This window comes from Anoplopoma fimbria, chromosome 17 (genome assembly GCF_027596085.1).
Source record: "Anoplopoma fimbria isolate UVic2021 breed Golden Eagle Sablefish chromosome 17, Afim_UVic_2022, whole genome shotgun sequence".
NCBI lineage: Eukaryota > Metazoa > Chordata > Actinopteri > Perciformes > Anoplopomatidae > Anoplopoma > Anoplopoma fimbria.
In genome coordinates, this window is record NC_072465.1 from 9153624 (window position 1) to 9175008 (window position 21385).

Genomic DNA, 21385 nt, shown 5'->3' on the forward strand with positions numbered 1-21385 from the left:
TTGTTCAGAAACAACGTGACATCATCAGCATAAAATATAATTCTATTTCTGCAACGAGACACCTATTAAAAAACATCTGATAAAGACAATTTACTATTCTGACGTCTGATGACAGAAAGACAGAGCACCAATGATAAAATCTGTTTGCTTTGATCAGGTATATTGAAACGCAGAACAAGTGATCACAGCAGACAAAACCAAGCAGAGGTCAAGATGTTTCATCAATTCAACCACTTGTGGATGCAGTATTCGGTATGTACCACTGTGTTGTTTCCTATTAACACCATTTTAGGGGGGAGGAGGAAAAACAAGAGATTTAAAGAACCCATGAAAGGAGTACTTGAGCTTCCTGGTAAACAGTGCATCGCCTGTGGTGACTTCATGGTGTGTAAGTAGAAGTACATGCATGAATGGCAAACTACTAGCGTAATTCCAACCACATTGTCTAATGTATCCACACTGCCGTGGACCCAGGTTGAGGTTTGGAAACGTCCATAAAAAAAACACTCTTTTGTGGTTTGAATGTGTCATTCAGTGTTATTATGTTGGGAAAAAATGCTGAATAAAATACAGTATTTAGTGTATGTACTTTATGCAATTCTGTCATACAGTCTGTAAATATTTTTTCCCCAAGATTTCTAGGGAATTTAAAGAGGAAATAAAAAAAGATATTAAAGGTTCACTTCACCCTAATTACACATACAAAGTTGTCTCTACTCTTCTCTGCTGCAACATCCATGAAATGGATCTTTGCTTGTCCTGTTCAAGGCATTAAATTATATTTTGAAAAAAACCAAAATTGCCTTTTGGGAAAAACTGTGTACTCTGGATGAAACTTTTCTTTCAAACGTTTTTGTAAGGAAAAGAGTATTTGCATTTTTGTACCCAAGGTCACAAAATAAATTTAAGGTTAGTGAATTAAGAAACAATTTTCCTGGAAAGAGACACTGCTGTTGAGTTGGTGGAATGTCATTTATTCTGCTGCTTTAGGCAGCACAAATTAAATCCTGTTCATCTCTCCAGTGTTGGTGGCAGCAGATGTTTCGGTGAACATCAAAAAACCGTGACAAACAAAACAAAAACATTCTGCTGATAATTCAAACTACTGAGGGCATATTGGAAAACTTTTTTTGAAATTTAGAATTTTAAACGATAATTTGTTATATGAAGTGAACTAATTAGTCGATTAATCCATTAATTTGATCGACAGACAACTCTTTTCAACCTGTTTTTTTATGATCTAATAATTTGAAGGCAGTTATTAAGTGAAAATACCATCCATTTGTTAATTCCAGCTTCTCCGGACTGTATCAAAGTTACTGGGGAGGCTGGTTGAACTTTATGTTTTGATTACAAATTAAAAAATTAGACCCATCCAAACTCTAATCATATTTTCTTTGGACCTAACCCTTGACTGGGATAAAAACCAGCAGAAAAGCATGAAAGATGAGGGCAATGATAAACAAGATTCAAAACAAGAGCTATCCCCTCGATATACACATGTGGGAATGTTCCCCGTGCAAAGGGGACATAAACAAAGTGTTTTAGATACAGTTTGCTTAACCGTGGCGGAACGGACAATAAAGTGCGTGAGTTTTTAAATCACCCATGAACACTAAACATGTGAGCAGAACTGATCGTATTAGTAGCCTTCCAAACTGTAAGCAGCCACGGTCAACATGCTTCGTCTCACGACACCAACAAGTAGATGATGACTAAAGTTTATGTGACACATTTCACATTTTACTGAAATTCTGCTTCCTGTTTTGATGCAGAACAAAGCAAGGAGTGTGATGACTAAAGAACAAAATGTCCTCTTTGCTAGAGATTCAATTACGGATAGGATAATTAATTTGTTTATTTTATTTGACAGGACAGCAGCATTTGTAACATACATTTCTGCACAAGGGCCAGATGCACTGTGTTAAAATTTAAAAAAAGAAAAGAAAAACATACACAAAAGTACAAATGTTTTGTGTTTCTCAAAACAGAAATATTAGTCACTATTATGTACTTATTTGATTGTTATGGGGAAATAAACAGTTTTTTGTCCTCTGTATACGGCAACATTCACCTTTATGACCTGTGGTGGACATGTTAACCATCTTTCAGATTTTTTCATAGTTTCAGGCCCTGCCGGCGCTTTTGCTCGGACCCCACACCCATCTTTGAACTCAGCCTTCGTTTTGATCTCAACCACACACGTAAAGTTTCATTGCTAAGTCTTGCACATTTGTAACACTAATGGCGGCGACAAAATGTGTCCAAGGACAGAAATATAAAACCGGGCAAAGTCATCAAAACTTCTCCCTTGGCAGTTCCCGCTACAGTCTGTGTCTCCAGGACCACACGTTGTGGCGCTGTCGTGTCTGGTAAATACCATGACTAGGGCTGTCCTCGACCAAAGAAATTCTTAGCTGACTAACACTTATTGACAAATCAATCAGATGAGTAGTTTCTCAAGAAAGAATCAAAACCAAAGCACCACTTTAACTCTTGTGTTTACCAGAGATGTGCTCATGAATTCATGGAAATAAGTCATTTAGCATGGAAAGGCATTCAAAAAGAATGACTAAAAGACTAAAGGAATTGTAATCCACTCAGACCTAAACAACTAATCAACTATTTATAATTTCCCTACAGTCTCTATGATATTTTCCCCATCTTGTCCACTGGAAACTTGAGATTGTGGCATATCCCACTATTTTCCTGACATTTCATGGATACAACAACTAATATCGGTACAGTATCGGATAATGGAAAATAGGACCTACTAGTCACATATAAAAAATCGTATTAACACTTTCCATGTTGGTGGCAGATTGAACTGAACTCAATAAGCTTTTTTTTTTCTGTAGATCAACATTGAATGGGGATATCTAAAGGCTGTCAATTCGATTTTCGACTAACCGAATCGATAGCGATCAATAAGCATTTCATTTGTGTGTACAACATTTTTATTTTTATTTTATTGGTTTAGTTCAGGGACATTGCACACTAATCAACATTCAAAATGTAAGTGAGCCAGAGTTAGCCTGAGAGGCTAGTTTTCGTCTGTTGTCCCCTGCCAGATATTCAAAAGGCAACCTAAAATTACAGAAATAAAATGCATATAAACAAAGATTAAAAAAACAACATAGTAGTAAGAATGAATTGACAGACATGGCAAACCAACAATAAAATAAGCAGACAATAAAACACACAGTGTACATTAAACATTATAGGAAAGTGCACAAAACAGTAGATTAGAGCAGGACAAATGCACCTACAATAAAAACACATTCAGCAGCATAGAACACAAACATATATAGCAGCATAAAGCACAAACATGCAGCACAGACATACATCAGCCTAACATGTGACAAGCGGGCGGTGACAGACAAGTCGTTTCAGGTTTATGTTCCCTCCCCGCCGCCACCACCACCACCACCACCACCACCACCACCTGGAAATCAGTCCCTCTCCCTTTAAGTGGGAGGTGAGCGCTGGAAACGCACAGCGGGCAGACAGATAGAAAGTCACCGGGAGCGCGTGAGTGAGTGAGCAAAGGCAGTCTGTGTCTCCGTAACGTCTCTCTCTCCCACTATCTCCAGTTACTTTTCGCCCCCACGCCGTCATCTTCCTCCCAACATCCCGGCGCCGAACCCCTCTCCCTCTCCCTCTCCCCCCCCCCCCCCCACCCCAACACACCCCCGGAGCAGAGCGGAGAGGAGTCCGCGCAGCACGGACCGGCAGCGGCAGCAGAACCTCCGTCCCGAGCCGCCGCCGCCGCCGCCGCACCACCGTGCTCTGAATGCGGGGAGGAAATTAAAAGCGGGAGAGGAAGAGGAGGAGGACGGGGAAGTTTTTTTTTGTTTTTCTCAGTCTCTCTCCTTCTCTCTCTCTCTCTCTCTCTCTCTCTCGTTCTTTCTTCGCGTGGAGAGCGCACCGGGAACCGGTGAGTGAAGTCACATTTATCGCCGCGTGTTGAATGGAACCTCAGATAATCGCTCATTTGCTTTAAAAAAAACAAAAAAAAAAAATAGGAAAACACTTCCAAGCATGTGTTAAATGTCAGGTGTGGATGTGTGATGTTTGTGGTTGACTGTGATCAGAAACCAAGCAGATCATCTACCAACTACTAAAAAAAGTTTGCTCTCTCCTCCATAATAATCCATTATCTGAACTCTGTCACTCTCTCTGTCTTTGTTGACACTTAATATTTAGTTCCTCTGAATATTTTTGTCTGGCAGGGGTTTTAGCTGATGGTGAGGATGAGGCTAAGGATGAGGATGAGGATGATGATGATGATGATGATGATGGTGATGTCAGCTCTGTTGGCAGATGCAAATGTGCAGCTATCAGCCGGTTCCTTTTGAGAATAGATTCTGGGTGTCAACGTTTTCACCAAAGGCCTCAACACCTTCTGTTTTTTATTTTTTTTATTATTTGTTCGCTACTTCAGCTAATTCGCAAAAGTTCAGGAAGTGTCAGAGTGATAAGTAGTCTTAATGGACAAGGGAGCGCTTAAAAGCCTGTTTGTGTGAGGTGTCCAGGGGGGAGTCACGGGAGCATGTAGAGGGGCCCTTGGGTCCCCATACTGCAAGAGCCCTTTGAAAGCAATCAGGGGTCTCCAGTAGGCTCTGGGTCGTTTAGGGACGGACGGATGGACGGCAGGTCCCAGACCCAGCTAAGAGGTCTCATTGCAGAGCACAGAAGTGTGTCAAAGCTTGTGGGCATCTACCGCCACTGTGTGTGTGTGTGTGTGTGTGTGTGTGTGTGTGTGTGTGTGTGTGTGTGTGTGCTCCGTCTTTACAGTGACTGGACCCACACAAAGCTGTCCCGTCAGCGGGGAGTCCCTGACCTTTTTATTTTTCTGTCAATCTTCTGTCTCTTCTCCCCGTGCGCTCTACGTCTCCCCCCTCCCCTACTACTACCACCACCACCACCACCTCTCCTTTATTTTTTTATTTTTCTTCTCATCTTTTCGAGAGGACAGTTAGAAGGACGGCAATGCCAGAGCTAAAGAGCCTCGCTGTCTGTCACTCGGTGTGTACTGTGTGAAGCTCAGGGATAATCTCAAGGAGTGGTTTGGCATTTCACTCTTCACCTCTGCCTCCCCCCCCTCCTCCTCCTCCCCACGGTCCTCCCGTCTCTCGCTTTTTTGGAGCTTTGTCTTCTCAGGTGAATGGGTTCATGTGGGACGAAAGGTGACCCGGGCGCTCTCTCCTTTGTCTCTCTCTCTCTCTCTCTCTCTGGTCAGGTCGAGGTGCTATCATGTCTCTTACATCCTGTCCATGTTTGTTAAAATCATAGGTCGCCTCGCGCGCCTCTCAACTGTTTAACTGATGTCTAAAATCAGGGAGAAGTTATGTCAAAGTCCAGGTAGCCGTGGCAACAGTGCTCATGCTCCATGAGACAAAACTTTCGTCCCCATGTGGCCCTTGTGTGTTACAAGAGCGTCAAAGTGACAGAAGTGAAAATGCACGAGGTTGTTCATGAACACTTCCCAAAGAAGTGCGTCTGTATCTTAACACAATCGTACATGGTAACCAGAAAAAAACGTTATCTTCTTCAGTTTACGACCAAACAAATAATCTGTTACATCTGTATATATTATTGTCACGGTTGAGTAGAAATGAATCAGATTAGAAAAATAAGTTGCATTTTAATTGGCTATATTTTCTATAACATCTTTAAAATACGACAATTATAAAATGGCTTTTTTGTTGTTGTTGTTGTCATGATTAACTTTAGAAAAGCGCGTTTTTGTATACAACATTGATTGCGTTGAAAATGTCTAGAGATGACATGAAGTGAAAAATTATATTTTTTGGGCTGCGTTCATTGGTGCAATATTGTCAATGTTGAATTTTTAGTAACCTGAAAGTATTCTGATTACATTATATTATATTAGACAAAGTACAACGTTACTAATTTCATATATTGCCATGTAATCCGTATTCAGTAACAGACCACATTTCAAAGTAATCCAACCAAACCCTTATTATTGTTTCAGTCCAAAATGTCGTTTTTTGTTCATAAACAATGCGCTATTATTTAGCTTGAACCTGTACATGGGAATACTTTTTCATCCAGATGGTTTCTCTGAGGATTCTGATGAAACCTTCAGCACAGGTGTGTGGTATTTAAAAAGATCTCCAGGTGTTTATTTTTTTAGGAAAAGCGGATGATTATGGCTGTGACTGGACAGTAATGATAATCAGAGGCAAGACCGATAACTCAACTAGTACATTTATCGTCTGATATCAGCTCACTGCAGATATGTTGGCCGACTTGTGTGTATATCAATCACAATATGAAAAAGAAAACAGATGTAAAGGATCCGTTATCAAGATTGTTTGTTTATGTAAACCAAAAAAAATAAGTAATCTATCAGTCGCTATATCGTTATCTAATTTATCAAATATCGACATGATTATCTGCCTTAAAAACACAAACAGAAATGTTCCTCCAGCTGTGTTATAATCACTATAACGCACTGTCACAGAAAATAATGGACCGGTTATTTTTTGCATTATTTCTAACACATTTATTCTACTCATGTTAGACTTTTGAATTGTTGACGTTGCGTTTCAAATGATTTAAGTCATGTGTGTTGAAGTGAGAAAGTGTGTGTGTGTGTGTGCGTGTGCGTGTGTGTGTGTGTGTGTGTGTGTGTGTGTGTGTGTGTGTGTGTGTGTGCGCGCGCACCATTTCCTTTACATCGGACGTCTCCATAAGGGCAGCAGAGCAGACAAAGGTTTTTCTCTTCCCTCCCCTCTCTCTCCTCCTGACCTCTTATATCCTCTCCACATTGTTCTCTGATTCCTATTGAACCAGGAGTCCACAGAGAAACACCACAATGGAGAATAATGGTGTGTCTGTATGTGTGTATGTGTGTGTGTGTGTGTGTGTGTGTGTTCTCCTCAGCCTCTCCTTTTTAGCGCAGTGTGAGGCCCGAGCCAATCACACAGAACAATGCTGGGTTTGGGGAAGCCCGTATGATCTCTTTAAATAAAGCCCTCTGGCCCGCCATTGTCTCCTCGGGGAGAATCGCCACAACTGTGAACGTTCAAACACCGACTGGTAAACACGCCGACGGACGGCACGTGACGCCTCTGACGGGAAACCTTTTCATTATTCAGCTCATTTATTTGACTCCTTTCACTGCTTATATTAATAGGCTACTTAAGAGGCTTGTTTATCATCGTTCAACAGAATCATATTGATACGATACACATTATGTTATTAATGACTGACAAAGTACTGATGAATCTAACTTTTCTCCTGCCTTTTAGTGACATCAACTTGACTTCTGTCAGAAATAATTGACAAATGAATCTATGTAACATAGTTATTAACAATCTAAGTAATTTAGCGTAGATCTGCCATATTGTGAACATTTTATTAAAAAATGCTAATGATTTCCATCTACTTACCCAGCCCTGGCTGAGTGCAAAATGTATTCTCTTTTTATTCAACCAGGTCTAATATATAGACATCTGCACTGCTGCTTGGATGACTGTCACAAGCTTCAAAAGTGCACAAATGATAATAAGTTAAGATGCACATGCAGTAATCAGTTTTGAAATGGGGGAAAAAAGAGTTCAAACGATAACTTTTCTTTTCTTCAGCAAAACATGTCGGACTACAAAATAACTGGACTAGAATTGCTCGAAAGTAATGTCTCTCAATTTTCAAGTGTTTCTACACATAGTTTTTTGAGAGTTTAACAAGTTTTGTAGCTCAACTCTATTGAATATTGTGTGAATGCTTGCAGGCGAATTAAATGAAAAGTTAGCTTAAATTATGACCCCATAGTTATCACGTGTGCAACTTTTTTGGGTTGGTGTTGTACAGCAATGTCTCACGTTTTCCAGCTGTTTTAAGTCCGTTACTAACTTCTCAACTCAAATGCCTGAAATTTATCCTGAGATTTTTCTTACACATCATTTCCTTTTTGAGCCTTATTTTTCTGTAAAAACATGAAAAGAGACACAATCCTTTTGATGTGCTGCTAATTTTGTCTGCAGACCAGGAGTTTGATAGTTTTTGCCTTGGAATGAGTTAATTAATGGATCAGCAGAACATTAATCTTAAACTATATTTTCAGTTTCTATAAGTTTTCAAGCAGAGATGGCAAAAAATAAAATTCCCTTTGCTTTTTTTTTTTATCATTTTAATGTGTCACTTTTGGCTCTGGGACAATTGTGACATTTGTTTCTCATTGTCCTCGGACAGTTAACTGAATCAGACATCCTGAAAACAATTGGTAGAGGTCAATAATTAATTGATTTAGTGTATAAAATGCACATTTCTCGTCAGGTAAAAGTGTTTTTCTTTCTCTCTGTGTGGAAAAAAAAAAGCGGATAAAGTGAGATAATTCGGTTAATTCTTCACTTTGTCCTTGATAAGATCGCGTTATCGTGGTTCGTTCCCTCGTCCTCTTTTGCTTAATGTAACAGCCGTTCTCCCCTCGCGTTCACGACGGCGTGCATCAGTATCACAAAAAACTAAATCCACATGTAAGTGCTGAAAGTTCTTCTCATGAGAACTGACGTTAGAGCTCCTCTGTGACCCTTTTAAGTGTCAAGACGCACCTCGTTTATTAAAATCTACGAGGCCAACGGGGCGAGAACGAGCAGAGACGTTTAACGTGTGAGGAGAGGCTCTTTAATTCATCTCTTTGTGAAGGAAACACAAAGGTGGAAATGTTCCCTTAACATCTCCTCCACCTGTTGCCTTCATAGACGAATAACAAAAAAAACTGTATAGAAACTTCATAGGACACACACACACACACACACACACACACACACACGGGCGTACAAACACCGGGGCTCACGCTGGGTGATAAAGTCTTATCGTGGTGATAGGGCCCCACACACGCACACAGAACCCTGCAAGCATCTAGCGTCAAGGTAAATATGATTTTACTCTGAGGGCGAGGTTAAATATCTTCTTTCATGTGTTTTGGTTCTGAGGCAGATGCAGCAGGAGTGTGTGTGTGTGTGTGTGTGTGTGTGTGTGTGTGTGTGTGTGTGTGTGTGTGTGTGTGTGAGAGTGTGAGAGAGAGAGAGAGTGTTTCTGTGTGGGTATGTGTGTGACAGCAGTAATGCCGGTTTCTATTCCATAGAGCTGCAGATTAAACAGGGATTTGAAATGTTGTTTGAGAGATGTCACTCTTGGTGCGTTTACGTTTTGCCAGCTGCGCTTTGGATGTGCACCCACTCGCCAGCGAACGCCGTCGTAAGCTCATAATAAGGCGCTAATAATGCCGGGGGGGTGGGGTGAAGGGGGCTATTTATCAAAAGCTGTAAATCAGTTTTTGGAGAAGAAAGAGTGGATGCAATCTCTTGAACGCTGGCCCGCAACTTCTCATGCCACTTTTGAACACTTTCTAATCCCTCGAGGGGGGAAAAAAGAAAAGAAAAGAAAAAAGTTCTGAACTTCGTCTTGTGCGTGTGTGCCCCACGTTAAAATGATGCACGTGTGCGCTCACTCAGCACGCCATGTCAAAAAGCAAGCTCCCACAGGACTGAGGTGTGTTCCATTAAATACAGAGTGGGGAGGGAATCTTTTGTTGGAGAGTATGTGTTTTTTTTTTTTTTTTTTCCTTTTATTGAATTCTGACGTTTGTACATAACTACGGGTTTCCCTTTTGTCTCGCCGTTCCCGCAACGCTCGTCACGTAATGGTCTGTATTGTTTAGGCAGGAGACATGAACCAGCAGGTTGGTTTGTGACAAATCTGCCTCTTAATTTGAAGAGCCGAGAGAGAGAGAGAGAGAGAGAGAGAGAGAGATTTTACACAACTGCATTGACCCAATAAGGCCTGAGGGCTCCGCTCGCCATGTGAACATATTTCAGCTTCCTTTTCCGACTTTTTCAGCGTTACCCAACAGATTTGCATCGCCATCCGGGACGAGCGTGCCAATACAGATGTTTCGTTGTCCGCCGGTGACTGAAGAGCCTTTTTTATTTTAATTCTACAGCCCATTTGTTTATTCTGCCGTCGATCTAGACAATTCACAAGGCCGCTGTTGACAAATAAAAAGGAAAAACATATACCGCTTTCCTGGTTGATTTACATGAACGCCCCTGGGCTCAAACAACGGCGCTCTGTTCTCACATGAAACCTTAAGTTGATTTTTTTTTAATTTCTTTTTTTTATCAAAAGACTCCCACTGTGTGTGTGTGTGTGTGTGTGTGTGTGTGTGTGTGTGTGTGTGTGTGTGTGTGTGTGTGTGTGTGTGTGTGTGTGTGTGTGTGTGTGTGTGTGTGTGTGTGTGTGTGTGTGTGTGTGTGTGTGTGTGTGTCATTTGCAAATGACCAGAGTCCAGTGGCATGATTTGCATTTTCATTCAAAATCAGTGAAATCTAAAGCGACAGTAGGCCGTTATGTGCCCGACTTTTGAATAACTTGGTGGCTTGTTTGACTCTTAACATTTTGTGCTGCATGTGCAACGTACCAAACGGGCTGCTCCGACACAACTATAGTAGGACTCTGGCGTTATCATGCGTGGCCCGTTGAGGCGTTTGATATCTTTTGGTCCCTAACTGATTGATTAGAAAAGGGGTGTCTGGCTGCATCTGCTGCAGTGACACACATCTTTGTTTCAGTAAAGTAAAAAAAGTCATATAACTGTAGCTTTTCAGCATTTTTTTATCTGCCTGCCATTATAACTTCTTGAAAACATTATCTCCGCCCCCATCCGAACCCTTCGCCATTTTCAATATTTCAACGCCGGATCAAACATATAAAGTCGCCATGGGAAATAACCAGATAATGCAGGGTTTATGGTTTATCTGATTGTGTCAGGAAGAAGAAAAACTAAAAACTAAAAAAATATGAGATTGATGAGTAGATATTGTGACAGCGGTGAGGCCATTGACACGCAGTTACAAACTCCAGACTTGTCTTGTTACTCTGTTGGTTGCTCTTAAGCAGCTCGCTGTTGTTCCTCTGCAGTCAGATAAGGACACCCCCCCCCCCCCCCCCCCCGCTTTTTCATGTGTCTTTAGTTTTTATCATTAGCTTAAGCGTAACACAATTGAAGGAGAAACCACCCAGATAAATTTAAGTACATGGCATATAACTCCTTTATCAGCTTGTCGCCTCTAAAAACAAAAACCTCTGCGGACTGTGTGGAGAATGGTGAGCTTTTTCCACAAATTATATAAGCAGTATTTACTTTTCAGTGCTGTTTAACAAGTAGAGGCGTCAAAATAAAAAAAAGGAGAAAAGTAGCTGGTACATTTTCTTTATTATGAATATAATATTTAAAGCGGCAATGAGGAACTTTTATTTTGTGTTGATTTTGATTGGTACCAGAGTCCCTTTAGAAAACCTCTCATTTTACTGCAGCAGGGTTTGGCAGCCTTCCCCTCTCAGTCCTGGTTCTGTTTCTCCTGTGCCACCCTTCCCTCTAGAGGGCCGAGCAATACGGTCTGGGTCTCCAGCAGCGTGGTGTCCATGTTGGCCAACAGCTGAGCTTAAGGAGAACCGGGTGGGACCGTTGACAAGCATTAAGAATAACATCTCGCTGATGGTATCGTTTACTTATGTAGGTCATATAGAGGCATCGGTATTACATTTAGACTGTTTCATAACCAACATCATTAACTCCAGTGACTTCTGTTGTGCACAATCATTAGAGTGAGAGTTGCAACCTTTGCTCAGTATGTTTGTAATGTACAGCTGAGCCGAGCGAGTCACATCCATCTCCACCTTATCTGCAGCACCCAACCTCAAGCCCAGTTGTTCCTACTGAAGATGTAAATCTTTAAAAACAAGTTACAAATATATTGATTGATATTTAAGAAAATACAATGTCATTTAGTTGAACTGCTGGGCACTGTAGTTTTTTAAGCAAACTTAATTCAAACAGGAAGAAAGTGCATTTGTGGTGGACTATTTTTAGTGGCGGATTAATTCACATTTGGTGCAATAGTGTGGATTTGTGTGTGTGTGTGTGTGTGTGTGTGTGTGTGTGTGTGTGTGTGTGTGTGTGTGTGTGTGTGTGTGTGTGTGTGTGTGTGTGTGTGTGTGTGTGTGTGTGTGTGTGTGTGTGTGTTTTTTTATATATAAAAGTATACAGTGTGTGTGCTTTTAGAAATTAAGGAACATGTCACCCTGTAGCTGATGTGTTTTTTCAGTGTTTGAAGCTCTATGACACAGAGTTATGAAATATATCCCATAATATGTGTGACCAGGATCGTTTCAACACTGGTTTTGGTCTAAAAATAATCTTAAAAATGACCAACCTTATGCATTTTGAAGTTAGCCGGTGGGCAAACAGACTTACGTTGTGAACACAACACTAACGTGTCATTACTTCTGAAGTTGATATGATGACACTTGTTAGCATACAGTTGTTTATTTGCACATCCAGCAATTACGGAGCGGCACCATCATCCGCTTGGAGTAATGTTTGTATCCTCCAGATAAATGTAAGTCCAATATTGACTTTAGCTCTGTTTTTGGTCTCCACCGTCTCCTGAGGTAAGTGCCTCTATAGCTGCTGAAGTCCTCCACTATGTTAACAAGTCTGCTGTTTGGCTGCTGGGCCGGTTTTCAGCCGCGGCCTAAAACACCATGAGAGTGGTGAGACATATGTTCACGGCCATCTCTGCTTCTAGAATTGACATTCTTTCAAAAAAGATTCAATGGACTTTTAAATATATTTTTGTTCTCCATGTGTTCTTCCTGTTGTTTTTCCTTTTTTCAGACACTACCCAGACTTCTCTGCTGTTTAGTCAGGTCCGTGTGCGCGAAAGCCAGGCGCCGCGTCATTACCGTGGCCAGCCAGCGACTTCAGGCATGATCTCCAGCTTATTGCAGCTGGTTAAGACCTATGGCACTAAGTTGTTTGTGGCATAAGTGCGGCTATACTTGTGAAACGCGAGCACTGAAGCACACACACACACACACACACACACACACACACACACACACACACGCACACAGCAAAGACCTCCTGCTGTCCTCTCAATGCCGAGACGAACGGGCCCTCGGCAGAATCACCTGTTGTGCTCCTTACTGCGCAAAGGCGTTTCCATAGTAACCCCTCCGAGCCCTGGCCCCCTTGGTCTTTAAGACCCCTCGACAAACATAGACCCCCACCACCGCTGTTACAAACTCCATAAAACACACACGTAGACACACACACACACACACACACACACACACACACACACACACACACACACACACACACACACACACACACACACACACATACGTTGAGCACACGTGGGTGCTCTCAAGAAGCAGCGGTGAATAGAGTGAGGATATAAAGTGTGCCGTGTTGAAGGAGAGAGCGCATTGTGAGAGTCGGGGGCCTGCCTTTGTCTGAGCTAGCCTGAAGGAGTATGGGGTGGTGAAGGGAGTGGAGCTGGGGGTGGGGGAGAGGGGGCTTTGTGAGGGAAAAGGAAAAAGTGGCCTTCATACACATCCTTTCTTCTCTTTCTCTTGTTCTATCTCTTTATTGGGAGTGTGTTTTGTCTTCTCCCCTCTTCCTCCTCCTCCTCCTCCTCTCTGATAAATGCCACAGTAGCCTTTCGCTCGCCGACCACAATAGGCGACCTGTTTCGGAGAGCGAGAGGGGCAGAGGGAGAGTAACAGAGAGAGGGATGAGAGGGAGGGAGGCATGGAAAGAAAAAGAAAAGGCTGCTTTTTAACCTGTGCTTCTGAAAAGCAGAAGAATAAAGCGGCCGTGACTAAAGCCAGAGTCCTGTTCTCCTCTCTTTTCTCCCTCCTCGGTGTCTTTGTGAAGGGCACCGTTGTGTCATCGGCCTATTTATACATCTTATTTAGAAAGCTTTTGAGAGAGAGAGAGAGAGAGAGAGAGAGAGAGAGAGAGAGAGAAAGGCTTATGAAGTGCATTGGAGAAGGATGGAGAAGGATGGAAACGCAGCAGACATGTTTAACATGAAGACATACAATCACATAAAGTTAGAACTGTGCTCCAACATGATTTATTTCTGATTCCAATGAACTGCATGGAATGAAATAATGTGTTGTTGACTTATTGTGATATGTTCCTATTTTTTTTTCTTTTACTGTAGACTATTTTCACAGAGTAGCACATCAGTGGAAGATGTATTCAGATCCTTTAATTCTGTCAAAGTATCATTGTTGTACTTTAAAATAATCCATTATAAATTGAAGTAATAAAAGTACTCATGCAGAATTGCGCCATGCGGTATGTTCACTACGCCATGCGCAACTACATCATGCGCTACGTCATGCGCTACGTTCACTACGCCATGCGCAACTACGTCATGCGCTACGTCATGCGCTACGTTCACTACGCCATGCGCAACTACGTCATGCGCTACGTCCACTACGTCATGCGCTACGTCCACTACGCCATGCGCTACGTCCACTACGTCATGCGCTACGCGCTACGTCCACTACGTCATGCGCTACGTCCACTACGCCATACGCTACGTCCACTACGCCATGCGCTACGTCCACTACGTCATGCGCTACGTCCACTACGCCATACGCTACGTTCACTACGCCATACGCTACGTTCACTGCGCCATACGCTATGCTCACTACGCTATGCGCTCATTTACTACCCCATACGATAAGTTCACTACGCAGTATGCTAAATTCACTACACCATGCGCTACGTTCACTATGCCATACTTTACTACACTACGCCGTACACTACACGTTACACTACACCCAGCACTACGCTGCACACCACGTTGAACACTACGGCCTACACTACGCCAAACACTACACTGTAAGCTACATGCACTACGCCATATCCTTCGCCGTATGCCAAGTACACTCAGCCGTACACAACAGCGTTTGCTATGCAGACTACGCCATGCTCTATGTTGTAAGTTAAATTCAACACGCAATATACTGTGGGTGAACACAAGTGTGCTGACGTTCCTCTAGTTGGTTGCCTGGCGTCGTTATGGGGATCAGCCAAAAATCCTGCCTTTGCTGAGGGAGAAAACGAAATGGAGAAAAGCACTCCTTAAGATACTTAAGATACTTAAATTGAGTCGAGCCGAATCATGCAGTTGAACTAAGGCAATAGTTTCCTGAAACATTTCTTTATAGTGTCCTATAGTATTTTGTTAGCCAGGATTTAGACAGCCTCTTTCCACCACAAACAAAATACTTCAAACACAGTTCATAGCAACAGCGGCAATGAGAACACCGTGCTGGGCCAAGGTGGTCACCCTGGTTACGGGCACAAGTGGTATGCTGTTTTCATATTGTCATTTTTTTGTCTGACATAATGTCATTGCTTCATTATATAGTTTGCTGTGAGTTCGTCAGATACAGAATTACAGTTGATGTTAAAGCTTTGTTTCTTGTCTTGTTGACACTGAAACGCTAAATAAGAAACAATCTGAGCTTGAAAGCACTGCATTAAAGCAGCACAGCGGCTGCAGCTGTCTGGAGAGGCTGTGAACTTTGAACTGTGCGCTTACCTCCAGTCATCCACCTGTTGACTGGGAAAATTACTAAGCGTCGTCCACAGAATCTTTAAGATATCACTTAGAAACCCCTGTGTTTTTTTCCCCCTGCGTTGTGATATTTCTGCACTTGTAAAATGCTTGTATTCGACCAGCATGTGAAAACATAAAGGCCGTGGCCCTAATTTCTAATTTAGTCATAAAAATGTGTCCATCATCTTGTACTTTTAGACAAAGGTGAAAAAACTAAAACCATTTTTGTATTTTTAGGTGAACCGCAAAAAATACCATGCTACTCAACACATTTCCCTTAGTTACATACATAGCACCACATGCTGTGGTATATCTTGTTTTGCAGCATTTGAACGTGTGCATGCACACTTCAGGTGCGTGGTTACATGCTCACTAGTGTGGGCTGGGTTAATGTTGAAGAGGAAAACCAAAAGCTGACATTACATCAAGCTGGTGACCTCTGCATTTATCAGTTCTGTAGAAACTTAACCACAGTGCACAAACAGATGAGCAAACAAAAAACCACAACTTTGTCCGTCAGCAGAACACAGAGGAAAGTGCAGTCACGCGCTCTGATCGAGTCGAGATACTCAGTTAGGGGATGGCTGGTTAGGATGCAAATGATAAGTGATAAGTAATTTATGTTAATAATCAGTAATCATTTTATCATCGAAACCTTTTCTTCAGCACAAACTGTGGTTTTGCTATTTCAAAAGTGTCCATACTTAAGTTATTTGACAAAAGAGAGCTTTGAAAGGAGCTTAACACAGGACCTGATTCATTCCTGTATCAGTGAATAGGCCTGTCACAAATACCACTGTATGTAAAATCATTGGCCCTGATGTCCTGACAGCACACTAAAGTCTTTGTGGTTTTATTTAAAATAAATTGAGCTTATCAACGTGATACAAGGTGAGTCATAGGCAGTCTGTTCATTGTAAGCCCTCGACAGTTATGGCAAGTCCGCCGTTTTACTGCCGAAATAGTCTACTTTTGAAATTTTGGCCAGGTTTTTTTGGTCGTATGGTTGGGTAAACCTGTTTTGCATGCATGAATCCTTAGTTTAAATGAAATAATTGATTTATACCCATATCCTGGCAAACTGGCTCCAGATCAGACATGGATGTGCCCACCATTGCCCGCCTTTCTAACAAAGAAAAATAGTATATTTATATTGTCCATGCAGGAAGAAGGAAGTGGGAAACAGGTAGAGCAGGCAATATACAAAGCAACAACTCGCACGCTCATATATTTTTTTTATGATAATATGCTGTATCTAATTACACAACGCCATTCTTGGGTTAGGTTGAAGAGCTGTTAAGGGAAAACTTCTAATCCAGGCACCAAAACATCTGTGGTGTTCATTTTCTAGATGTTACAATACATTTGACAATGATGGCAATGCTGTTGGACTTTAAAAGCGGCATCTATGATTTGGCAAGGCCATATTTTCTAGTATTCTATCATCTGATATTGGGCTGGTACTGATGGGCCATTGGGCTGGTTTTATCACTTAGACCTGGCAACCGTGGTCTTTGTTAAAACGTTAGCATTCCATGGATGAATAATGGGCCCTCAGTGGCCCATCACAACAGGTTAATATCACCTGTTCCTTCTGATGATTAGCAGGGGAGAGCTAGTTCTTAAAACAACTTGCAACAAGGGAAAGGCCTATTACATTATTGTCTGTATTTTGTAGTTAAATGTAGCCAGGCAGCAACTCCCTGCTAGCAGACATTCCACTAATGTTATCTTTTGCAACTCAGTGCACTCTCTCTAAGTGTTAAAAGTGCTGGTGGAATTGTAATTTATACAGAGTGAACCACAGACATTTTCTTTAGTATTATGTGTTATTACAAATACTCCAAATATACAAAAAGTTCCTCTTTCATTTTGGCTCTGGGTTTCACTTTATAATAATCGTAAATTGATAGTTGATTCAAATTATTTATGGTACTGTTAACACAATGGAATGATAATTAACAATGTTTACTATTTATTAGTAGTGTTATAATTTGTTATTTGAACAGTTTATGGTTGCACACATTAAAACATTAAAACATTTTATATATATTATTAAGTATTTATTATTGATCACCAAATCATTTGTAAACCTTTAAGACATTGTGAAAGATTGTAAAACATCTAGAAACATTACTTATCGTTCATACTCTGTCAATGGTTAATAATTGGTTTGTACATCAACCAGTTGCAACTCATAGCCATCCAAATAATGTTTGACCTATTATTAACCATTAACAAAGTGTGACAAATATCTTTCTATCTATTGAATGTTTATAGATGTTTTTACAAACGATCCCTTTAAGCTTTACGAGTCATTTGGAAATCATTCTCAAATACCTGACATCATATAAAATGTTGTAATCTGTGCGACAATAAACTGTTAAAATAACAGATTAAAGCATTGCTTATAATAAGTAAACGTTAATTATTAGTTTGTTAGCTGTAAAATACTATAATTTAAGTTTAACTAACCATTCATTTAGCATGTATTAATGACGGTTATTACAAAGTTGCACCATGAATTGCGTTTCAATCCTCTGTCTCTCACTTTTTTTGTTTGCTTGTTTTCTTCGGGTCATGCATCAAAACGGGGCGTCTTGTGAATGCTGATGGGTGGGTGATGGTGTGCGATTTTATTTTCAAGCTCAGACTGACTTGCAGCTGGCATTTTACCGACACAAATGATCTTTTCATCAGGAAAAAGAAACATCAGATCATATGGCAAGAATGCTCCGCGTCCGTATCAATTCATTCGTAGCCGACAAAATAAAATGTGGGAACGGATCCGCATCGCGGAATTCTCTTTCTTCATTCCTTGTTGGTTCACTTCCATCTGTAATTTCTACTTCTACTGATATTTATGGGTATGGGGATTTTTTTAATTTCTTTTTTTATCAAAAGACTCCCACTCTGTGTGTGTGTGTGTGTGTGTGTGTGTGTGTGTGTGTGTGTGTGTGTGTGTGTGTGTGTGTGTGTGTGTGTGTGTGTGTGTGTGTGTGTGTGTGTGTGTGTGTGTGTGTGTGTGTGTGCGGGCAGGCGGGCCTCAGTGGGGCAGCCCCTGAACTCCAAGCGGAAAAGGGAGTAAAATGTAGTCTTTGTGATGTCTCTATCACTGAATCGCAGCGCTGGAGTTCCCAACACTGCTCTTTGTGTGATGTACTGACCAGCAACCGCAGTACAACAGCACCTTATCGGGGCTTGTAGGTCTCTGTGCTCACTTCTCATCGCGCGCACACACACACACATACACACATACACACACACACACAGGTAGAAAACAAACTAACAAAGAAATGAGGAAACTTAAGTGTGTATTCTTGATGAGCTTTTTCTTTGGACTCGCCACTATATGGTTCAGTACCCTCGACATCAAAAGGCCAAGAGAACAGAGGAAGAGAGGGGAAGGAAAGGAGAAGAGGGCAAGGCTTTTGTGTCTCCAGTCCTGAGAGCTCATTCTCTAATGAGGCCCAGTCAGCAACGCAAGGAAGCTTTGTTCCACAACTCTGTGTGTGTGTGTGTGTGTATGTGTGTTTGCGGACGTCTCACCGACATTTCCAATAAAGAAATAATTCAAGTCCCCAAACACTCACACATACACACAATTCTTTGAGACTACTTCTGTTGGTGTGATCCCATGTTCTGTTAGAAGGTCTTGAAATTTCACCAATAAGATGATCTTTACTAAAAGCCAGTTAGGTAGTGGTAATGACAAGTGAGGTAAAACTGCAAACAAATCCAGTATGCATCTGTTTGTGAACCGAGCACAAACCTGTGCATGTTTTGACGGAACAACCAAAGACCCTGTGCGCACTAAGTCTGCTTTTCTTTCATTCAAGGTTGTGGCATGGTTAAAGATAAATCCGACCTCACGTTGTGTCAATCATTTTTACACACTGACATTGTCATTTTTCAGAACAAAAGAGTTGTGGTTTGACCACTCAGAGCCGCCACCACCATCACCGTCATCAATCAAAATGGCAACCAATGAACATTCACAAAGTACTTAATGCTTTATGCTCTTAGATGCTTGTTTAAGAAAGGAGATGCGCTTATGACTTCTGGTGACTAGTAGTTCTCTTGAATACCTATGTTGAATACACTTATTGTAAGTCGCTTTGGATAAAAGCGTCTGCTAAATTACTGTAATCTTATGTAATGTAACTTAACGAAAAGAAAAAAAAAGATGCGAATTTTGAGGCAGGTGAATGCAAAAACAGCTCGGAATCGAGGATGATCGAGACACAAATGATGCACAAACGATCAGAAAGCAGTGAACGATAGCTTCTTGCTAATGCAATTCATTCATTATCCCCGTTCGGGACTTGCGCTATACATTGCACCGACGTTATTAATTTAGTTTAGTCTCGTATTACAGATAATATACATTTTATTGGATGACGGATTAATATAAAGGCATACGAAAACTACGGCCTACGTGTGCAAGCCTTAAGACCAAGATTTTCAGCTTTTGCAGTAAATATAATTTATAAAAACTTTCGTCATGATATTGGCCATTTTGGGCTTAATTCACACCTCTGGTTGTTAACAACTGCTCTGAATTTGCAATTGCTAAGTCAGACAAAATGTAAGGCTTGCATAGACTTTTTTTTACATTTTAGACACCTCATTACAGTATTTGTTCTTTAAGACAGGAAGAACCATTAGGGATTTTTATTTATTATTTATAGTCATTCCTTTCAGTCAGTCGGCATATGGACCAATAGCATTCGCTCCTCTTCTATTTCTGGTGAAAGACACTTGTAGCCAAAAGCACAACGAGACAGAAGAAACATGTTTTTCACCATCTTGCCGTTTGCTCAGTGTGATGAAAATATTTTATATAGAACTAAACTTGAGCTGAGCATTCAGTGTGTGTACTTTCAAAACCAGTCAGGTGTGTGCTGGCTGGTGGCCTGTCTCCAGATGTTACACCTTAAATTACCCAAATGTTCTGATCGAGCGCTCCCGATAAAATTGTATCAATAATTTAAACTTTTTTTCTTTGGCTCATGTTCTCAACTACACACAGCTCACAACACAATAATAGAGTCAATGCTAACTGAAGGCCCAACACAGACACTAGACACAGACAGCAGATTCAAATACCATATATGCTAATACTATATTGGGTGTTCTCACATATGCAGACGGCATATATGGTTCTTGTTTACAGCCACCTAAATCTGCTCGCAGATATTAGCTGGTGACGGCATCTGTTATAGCTATGCAGACGCACATAATTAATCGGACATTCACAGCTTTTACTCTTAAAGCGCATTCTGCTACTATTAATTATTTTTTATTTTTTTTTAATCTATGCCAGGAGATTATGTATTCAGTTGTGTGCGTGCATGAGTGTGCATATGTGTGTCTGTCTGTCCATCCACAGCTAATCTCGCATACTGCTGGACCCATAAGCCCTTACATTTTTGCAAGCATTTATGGATGTATGCTCAAGGACCTCTCGTGGTTACAGTTATTCACATTTTTGGCAAAACATATTTTGATGACAACATATTTATTGACCGTTTTATGCTGTCATTGACTGCTGACTCCTCACTACTCTTAACCAGCCAGCAGGGGCAGCAAGTGATCAACCACTGCTTTAGTTTGAACTCTCATCTACGCTACGGACGAATGACGTGGATGTGATGAATTATTCATTTATTTTACACTGGCATCTCCATTATATTTGCTGCCATGATTTAGACTTATTTTACGCCACTATAATTTCTGTCTCTGTCTTTATGTCTTGGCGCATTTAGGGTCAATGTTTCAAACGCTACAGATCAAAGTTGAGCTGGCCTCAACTGTTTTCAGCGCTCCAATGACTCGGTGAAGCGCCAACCAATAATGTATTTTTGTCTCACCATTTCGAGCCCTCTTTCTTTCACCAGAATTCCAGTTCTGTTCTGTCT

General features: G+C 41.2%; 1 protein-coding gene across 2 annotated transcripts in view; it reads left to right on the forward strand.

The window, feature by feature from the left end:
* The first annotated feature begins 3849 nt into the window (after positions 1-3849).
* Positions 3850-21385, forward strand: part of LOC129105910 (transcription factor SOX-13-like) — a 44301-nt gene continuing 26765 nt past the window's right edge. For both annotated transcript variants that reach the window (XM_054617179.1, XM_054617180.1), the window contains exon 1: positions 3850-3937. The gene's annotated coding sequence lies outside the window, so the exon portion shown is untranslated. The remainder of the gene's footprint in view (positions 3938-21385) is intronic.